This window comes from Chinchilla lanigera, unplaced genomic scaffold, assembly GCF_000276665.1.
Source record: "Chinchilla lanigera isolate Chin_1 unplaced genomic scaffold, ChiLan1.0 scaffold00066, whole genome shotgun sequence".
NCBI classification, from domain to species: domain Eukaryota; kingdom Metazoa; phylum Chordata; class Mammalia; order Rodentia; family Chinchillidae; genus Chinchilla; species Chinchilla lanigera.
In genome coordinates this window covers 2,697,326-2,705,894 of record NW_004955467.1, presented here as the reverse complement: position 1 = coordinate 2,705,894, position 8,569 = coordinate 2,697,326, and positions in this window count along the sequence as shown.

Sequence of the window (8,569 nt, the reverse complement as noted above, 5' to 3'; positions counted from 1 at the left end):
TTCATTGATCTATTTTACTGCTCAGGACTGCACAAACACATAACTAAACGGACACCCTGTCTTCTCTGCATTCCAGTTTTCATCTCTGTGTTGGAATGTAAGTCCAACAAAACGCACAGAGCTATGGATTATAAATGAGAAATGTTTGGTAAAAATGAATACCTCCAACAGAATGGTGATGTCATGTATCCAGTCTTAATTGCTATCATTACCCCATAAAACTAATTTCAAGGTTAAGGCTATCCATTAGGATAAGAAATAATTTATCTAATGAACCCTAACTTGTAGGAAACAAAAAAAGCTACCCCTCGTCTCTGGGAGCAGGCTGGATTCTCAAGCAATAACCCAACTTATTCACCTGTAAGTGTGCCTGTGGTCATCTTTGGGTAGAAGTTATTGATACTGGATATGTAAAAATAAATGAAAAACTCATTCAAAGTGCCAAATACTCCTAAGTAACTCTTGAGGTTGAGAGTCCTAACAAGGAAAAGCATCTGGACTTGCGAGAGAATGTTTGCTTCAGTGCTGAGTTAATAAGGAGAGGTTGCCCTTGCTCATTCTTTCTGATCCCATAGCTGTCATTGTAGAAGTATCTTCTTCTAACCCTACTATTATGGCTTTGCACATGAAGAACTTCTATGTTCAGCCAAATCAGTCAGTTTGGAGTCTGTCTCACCAAACGCCTTCCTGAACTGACCTCATTTTCTCAGACCGCAGACTTAAAGATCCACTTGCTGTATATATTATGCAAACCCACTAGTCCTCAACATCCAACCCATTAGCAAACTCCATCAGCTCTATCTGGAGAGTATAACCCTCGTTTGGCCACTCATCACCACCTGCACTGTTCTCATAGAGCTCTCACCTGAACTACTTCACTATCTTCTAAATGCTTCTTCCACTGATAGCCCAGTCTCTGTGCAGAAGACAAAGTCTTATGCCTGCCAGGAAAAATCAATTCTCTGCTTCAGAAAGGCTTCCTGTTTTATTCAGATTAAATTTTAAGTGCTGCTATTAGTTACACGGTCCTCTATAAACTTGCTGCTGGCCCTTGTCTGTAATCTCAAGTCCCACACACTCTCTTCCTTTTCACTATATTTAGACACACACTCACACACACACACACACATACCCTGCAGACTGTCCCTGATGTTCTCTATGGGCATAGCCTCATGTCAGGAACATTCACTGCTCTTCCCTGGCCCTGAAACCATCTCCTTTCAAGTGTCTGCAAGGATCTCTTATGACCCTTACTGTTTACCTTCCAGTTTGTTTGGGGGAAGTGGTAGTGGGACAGATTTTTGGGCAATGAGATCAATAGATACTGACACCTTAATCATAATGTCTTGAAGGAACGTTCAGATCATGTTACCCAGCAATTTGTTCTCCACAAATGCATTGTCCAAAGTCACCCATGTAGGTAGCACTAGACCACGGTCTAAAGCTCAACCTTCATGATGAGGAGTTTTCCCTGTGATCATTCAGTGGGTCAAATTTGCTAAATTATGAAGTAGCATTTTTATTTATTTAGACAAGCTAATTTGCTTAGCATTACTGGATGTATTACTTGGTATTAAACTTTAGAGAGTCATCTGTTGAACTTTTATTTTCTAGACATAAAACACTTATTCAACAACCTTTTTACTTCCTTCTAAACATTCTGACCACATATATATTTACTTAATATATATATTTGGTTTTTCTCTGGTACCGGGAACCGAACTCACGACCTTGCGCTTGCCAGGCAGGCGCGCTTTGCCGCTGAGCTAAATCCCCAGCCCCAACTTAATAAATATTAAAGGAGGAACTGTCTGGAAGGGAGCTCAGATAGTACACAAATAATAAAAATTTTAGGGAGTCTAAGGAAAGGGCAAATTTCTGTTTTGTTTTGTTTTTTTTCAGCAGGTAATAGTCTGGTAAGCTAGGCATGGTAATACATACATGTAATCCCAGTACTGGGGTGGCTGAGGCAGGAGGATCACAGTGAATTTGAGGCCAGCCTGGGCAACATAGTAAGCTGTGAACTCTACAGCAAGACCGTGTCTAAAAAAATAAAAATAAAAAATAAACACTCTGGAAAGGAAATGATGAAGTAGAGAGTCCATATGCTCCCCTTCCCTCTGGCCTCAGGGAGCTCTACGAGATATTTACTTTCCCTAACTATTGTCTTGGCTCACAAACTGCCCTCTTCTTACACTCCTGGAAATAATTGAAATACTGGCCTCAGGACTGTTATGAATTTTAATTTAAATAAAGTGCCAACATGCTTCAGTGATTTCATTATGGAGTACTGAGAATTTGCATTCCTACCTGAAAAACAGAAAAAAGAAAAGAAACCCCTCTCACCCCAGTTAGAGCACCAGTGCATTATTTGTTCCCTGGAGTCAGTGGATGAGGAACAAGAGGCCCCTCATGTCTTCACTCAGGACATGTTCTCACCCTTCTTTCCCAGAACACACCTGAGGCTACTGCTGACAAGGCCCTCACCACACCAGGGACTTCATCTGTGACCCAGGAGCCTCCCTCTGTCCCTCACTTCCAGAGGAACTTGGTCCTCAGAGCAGTGAGGCCTGAGGCTCTGACCACCTGAACTGTCCCCGGCATTTACCTTCTGCATGCCTCTCCAGCTGTGCTGGAGAAAGGAAATATCTTCTTTTCCCACCTTAGAGGAGACTGAATCTCCAATAACAAAATACAGATTAGCAAGAGAAAAGCACACAAATTTACCTTATTCCTGGTTTATGTGACAGGGAAGCCATTATAAACAAACTCAGAGATCACAGGAACTTGAGTATTCTGTGTTCAGGTTGGATGGAGAAGGGAGTGTCATAAGGAAAAAGGACTGAAATGGGGATGCAATCTAGTGGGAATAAACTGGGGGACTTAGCAAGGCCTTAGGTTCAGATTCTTCACTCTCTCCTGTGTCTTCAGAGACAAGGATATTTCCCTCCAGGCGGATAGCTCTCAAAGGAGGGTCTCATGAACTGCTTGAGAGTCATTATATGAGCTATTTGCAGGGAGGAGAATGATACTAACGTGAGTTAGTTACTTGTACACCAAGTTACTTGTTGACAGAACCCTCTTCAGTCTTACTAAGAAAGGAGCAAGACTAGTAATTGCCATTTTGTTTTCCCCAGACCCTGTGACTGTTTCCTCTCTGTGGATGTGTCAACTGCTGGTCACTGTCATGTTCTGCTGATTTCCTTCCGTGAGCTCTTCTCTTGGCCCTGGCCTCTCTCCAGCATGCCCTCTGCAGTGTTGCAGTTACAACAGCCAGTGCCCTCTTGTTTCTGACATGTATATCAGTCAGCTTTCCATCGCTATGACAAATCCCTGAGGCAATCAGCACAGCAAGAAAGGGTTTAGTAGGGCTCACAGTTGAGGAGGTTCCAAGCCATGACTGGTTGGCCCTCTTGCTTTGAGGCCCGTGGCTGCACATCATGGAAAGAGTTGTGGTCCAGCAAAACTATTCATCTCATGCCTGGAAAGCAAAAGGGACATGGAAGAGGGGTTGGGGTCCTGATGTCCCCTCTGAGGGCACATCCTCCTTGACCTAAAGGCCTTCCACCAAGCACCACTTCCTACAGCGGGTGACCGACCACCTTTTGGCTTGTCTGAGCCACACTGAGTGAAGAGGAATTGTCTTGAACCACAGATAAATTATATAATTTAGTTATGTATACAAGTAATGCAATCTCTGTTTTCATAGCTTTATTCTAACATTAAAAGGGAGCAACATAAAGATAAAACTAGTGGGATATTTGACCTTGCCTTTGTGAAACTAACGCACCAATGTCTGGTTCGGTGGAAGTGGTTGTAATCCTTAGTGAGTTCTCCAGGTGCTCATCAGAGAGTTTTGGTATATTTTTGTGCATCATCTTTGAAAATAATTGTTCACAAATGTATACGCTTACCGAAATATGACAGCTTGGATAAGGCACAGTTGTAGAGTCAGGGATATTTTTCTCTGAGAAAATAAGTCTTATCAAATTTTAGTAAAAATAAAATTTTCCTTTGAGTTTGAAGACTGCAATTCTAAAAATAAAAAACAACCATTTATTTTTCTAGTATTAGTGATTATTGTACAAAAACTATATCATAAGCAAAAAGCTATTTGATATATTTTTCTACTTCTTATACTACAGCTGCTATGAAACCATTTTAACTTATCAAATTATTTTTCCAAATAGCACAAGCCTGAGTTTAAGCAATTAGAAAATTTACATGTCTGCTTAAAAACAGTAAATGTCTGTCTTCACTCACACATAGGTAGATTGAAATACTATTATCAGTAATTGCTGAGTTCTACTGACAATTCTCCAAAGCTCATGTCACATCTGATAAGTACAGGTTTTGATCTGAGTGTGAGCGTGCCTCAGCTGTAGGAGGCAGAATTAGCCCTGCACCGTGTTCTCCCCTAAATAGTGATCCATTATTGTCTATTTATCTTGAGCTCCAGTACCACACAAATACCACTAAAAATTATATCATATTATCTTGTGGAGCTGCATTCTGAGCTGTTGAGGGCTGCATGCAGTCTGTTTTAGATTCCATCACCACCCAGTAATATCACCCAGCAGACCAAAGCTTTAAATTAACACATGAACCTTTAGGGAACAATGATCAAAATCAGAGCAGCATAACTACTGATATAAACAAACTTTCATTCATAGATATTTTTCAGTTTGCTTCTTGATCTTAGTGTTTCCCTAGGTTTGTTTCTATCAAGCCTCTTCTCAGGCTTGGAAGGCAGATGTATAGGTTGAGAACCTCACATTGCAATACAGCAACATGCAAAAGAAGCATGTGAGTCCCCAGGGCGCTGGCCTTGCCCTCCTTGGGGTACTCTGTAAATGTGTTTAAGTCAAAGGGGGGCTCTGCAAATGAACTCTTTCTCATGGCCTGATCAATGTGTCTCGAGTTACTTGTGAACTCCTTTCCTTTTCATATTTTGTCAATTTTATTAAACCAAGAGAAATGATTTTTTGCATAGATCATAGGCCCAGACCATATCCAGGGAGAAAGAAGTAAAATGTTATGTGATTCAGAAGCATAATCTTCCCACAGTGGAGTTTATAGCTCAGGGGCATACACAAGAAGAAAATTGCTGAGGAAAAGGTTGGGTTTATTTATTTAAGCCATTTCTGTGCTACTGCTTTAAACATTGCAGACATATATAGAAATTTTTATATCTAGCCTTTTCTTTCCCTTTCTGCTTTTATAAGATAATACACATAAACATCTAAAATTGGTGTCTAACATGTGCTAAGTGGGCAGTAAATGGTAGCTATTAAGACATTCTGCACTTGCACTGTTGTTTGGATGGGAGAAGCAGCAACAGGATTTAGGAATAGCCCCTTTCTGGTGTTTATATTGTTCCTAGAAGCAAGTAAATATGTGCCCAAGTCAGCTCAACAGGGATGAGTAAGCATCCTAGAGAAGTCAGGACTCGCTGCTTGTTGTGGTTTGAATATGGTTTCTCCTGAGCATGTGGAAGCCTGACCCCCAGGGCAGCAGACCTGGAGGTGGGGCTCGTGGGAGGAGTTTGGGCAGTGCAGGCTCTACATCCTGTGGTGGATCGAACCTTTCTCATAGGAATAGGTCTGCTGTTGCAGAAATGGGCCCCCTTTTCACTTTTTCATGCACTCACTTCTTTTCTGCCACACTAGGATGTAGCTGATGGCCTTCAAGAGATACAGCATCCGGTCTTGGACTTTCCAGCACTCACAACTGTGCACTAAATTATATTGTTACCAGGGATCCTGTCAGATCTCTCAATCTGGACCCTGTATTCATTTACCTGCCCATCATCAACATTATAAGAAAAGCACATAAAAAAGAGAAAGCTGAATTTATTCACAATTTGGCCAATTTGGGGGTTACCTATCCAATCTCCTTCACCCTGCACCACAAACAGAAGCATTCCAATATACAAAAGTGGTAGACCAAAATACATATATGTGGTTTTACCCAGGCTTTGGTCCACTAAAGAGTCAAGGAAATGTTGAAAAGCTGCTGCTGTTAAAACCCCTTTGGCACCAGAGCTGGAGGTGGAAGTTTCATTCCCTGTATCAGGAAGCTAGAGAAGATCCATTTCAACCCCCTGATTTCAAAAGTTCTTTCTTTAAAAATTACTTAGTCTTAGCTGTTCTATTTTAGCAACAGAAAATAAAATAAGTCATTCATTCTTCAGGATCCCTGGGCCCAAGAAGCAAAGTAGGGAAGGGTCCTTTTCCCTGGGTTGGCAGTCCCAGCCTCTCTCTGAAATGTGAAAGGATGATTCCCTATGGTCAGTGATAAGGAAACTGGAACAAATGAGTGAAATTTTAATTCCAGGTCATTAATTCGCTTTTCATGTCCAAATAGACTTTCAAACTCCTGATCCGTGGCATTCTAGCTGTAACAGAAGACCTCAAAACTCTGCTTTTTTCTGGTCTGACATTACCCACAGGTTAGGTTAGTGTCTAACTGAATAACGTAAACAAAATACTGCCATCCAGTTGACAGTGTTTTTAATATCAGTGGGGTTGTTTATACCTGTGTTTTTCAGGGGAGTTGGTCACTTGATTGCAGCTCATAATTCAGAAGATTACTGTTTCCTTCTCCCCCATCTATTGAGTCTTGTTTAGCAGGCAGAGGTCATTTAGAAGCACTTAGGCAGGCACTGAAATCTGCATAGATGATTAGAACAACTAAACTAAATCAGTGGTGATATAATATACATTTAGTACCACTCCAGTTTTCATTTTCTTTCTTATTTGAACATGGAGTACTTTGCCCCAAAGGAAATGGATATAGATTTTGTTTAAGCACTCTGTTGAGGAATGGCTCTGTACAAAGTTAGGAGTCCCAGTTAATAATCATTAGGATATCTATCTATCCTAATTCTAGGATAGACAAGTTGTCCCAGACCACTCTGTGTATGTATATGGTGAGAATTTTCCTTCTTACATGCCTTAGGTGTTACAAGATCCTTCTCTTATTCACATAAAAAGGATTCTAATACTGAAGACTCCACAGGCATGGTCCCTGAAATTATACTAACAGCAAACAACACAATTAGGGGAAGGGGCTATTGGTCACATTTGTTTTTGCCTGGCTATGTTGGTATTTTGTGTCAGTCACATCCTAAAATATTGCATTTTTATTGCATTTTGCTCAGTTTCATCATTTCTTTAAAAAAAAAAAATCACACTGAGTTCTTATCTCCCCTCCCCCTTTTCCTTTGGACTTGAGCCTTCCCCGCCCCACCCCTGGCTGCTGCCCGGAGATAAGGCTGCTGTATTTTCCTGCCATTCCCTGATCATACATTATCATAAGAAAGTGCCAGGCATCATCAGCCTGCAGCTCCTGATTTATGCTCAAAGTTTGGATTATCTATTCTGCTCCAAATCCCTTCAAACAGCCAACCTGATCAAAGAGAATCACATCCACCAGATAAAATTCGAATATAGCTCCATGCAACAGAATGACAGGCAGGAAATTTTTTTAAATCTTCAAACTGCTTCAACCTCTTCATTTTGTCAGGAATTGTTCTTTATCCACAGAACAGGGCACACTGAGCAACCTGATTGTCCTTCCTGCCTCTTTCCTGCTGGGTTCTGTGTGGGGAGCCATTTACAGAGTTTGCTCCCGGGGAAGGAGTCATTGTCTGCCAGTAATTCCCTGCATGCAATATGTGGCAAAAAGTCTATCTCAGCCCAGAGCAAGATAGGGGAGAAACATTACAGTACATGCATGAGTCTGACTTAACAACCAGTTGCTAACTCTGTCCCTGTGCTACTGGGAGAAAGCCAAGATGGAAAAGTGACGCCTTCACTATGGGGGACATCCAGGGCCCACGTTAAATTGAATATCCTCCAAATCCAATCGTTCTGTTCATTCACTCAGCAAATATTTATTGAATGCCTGATGTGCAAGGCTGCAGTAAGCCAAAGTAAAACATTGAAGAACTTAATATCTAGAAAGGAAAGACATATATAGTTATTACATAAAAATATAGCAAAGATTTCTCACCCAAGTGGAGAATCTGAGCCCATTGAATCCAGCTCCGCCCTCCTCCCACCTCCCTTGCCAAATTTCTAGTAAACTGACCAAAGAGTCTAACATAGGCTTAAGGGAGGAATCTATATTACTTCCAGAAACTAAGCAAGGATTAGATCCACTGCTAAAAGCTGAAGAATTCCTGGAAAATACAAAGCAGGTAAGATGTCATTAACATGCTGGTCACCACACCTAGAAGGACAATATACTAAAGGAAGAAAGAGAAGAGGGAATCCCACCTGGAAACATAAATGGAAAGTAAACCAGAAATTAGCTGGAAATCAGAGAGAAAATCAGAAATCTAACGATATTTCTCACAACACACTGAAATCTGATATCTGTGCCAGGCTGAGATCCACCTTTGGAACCTTTGCCACCCTGAGCATGATGGCATACTAAAACAAGAGAGATGATGGAGTTCAAGCCATACCCCAGCGCAGGACACCGTGGCATTTCAGAGTACAGGAAGAGCATGAAGGTCATTCTCGGCTTCCCCAACCCTTTTTTCCAAAAACAGGTCATAAAA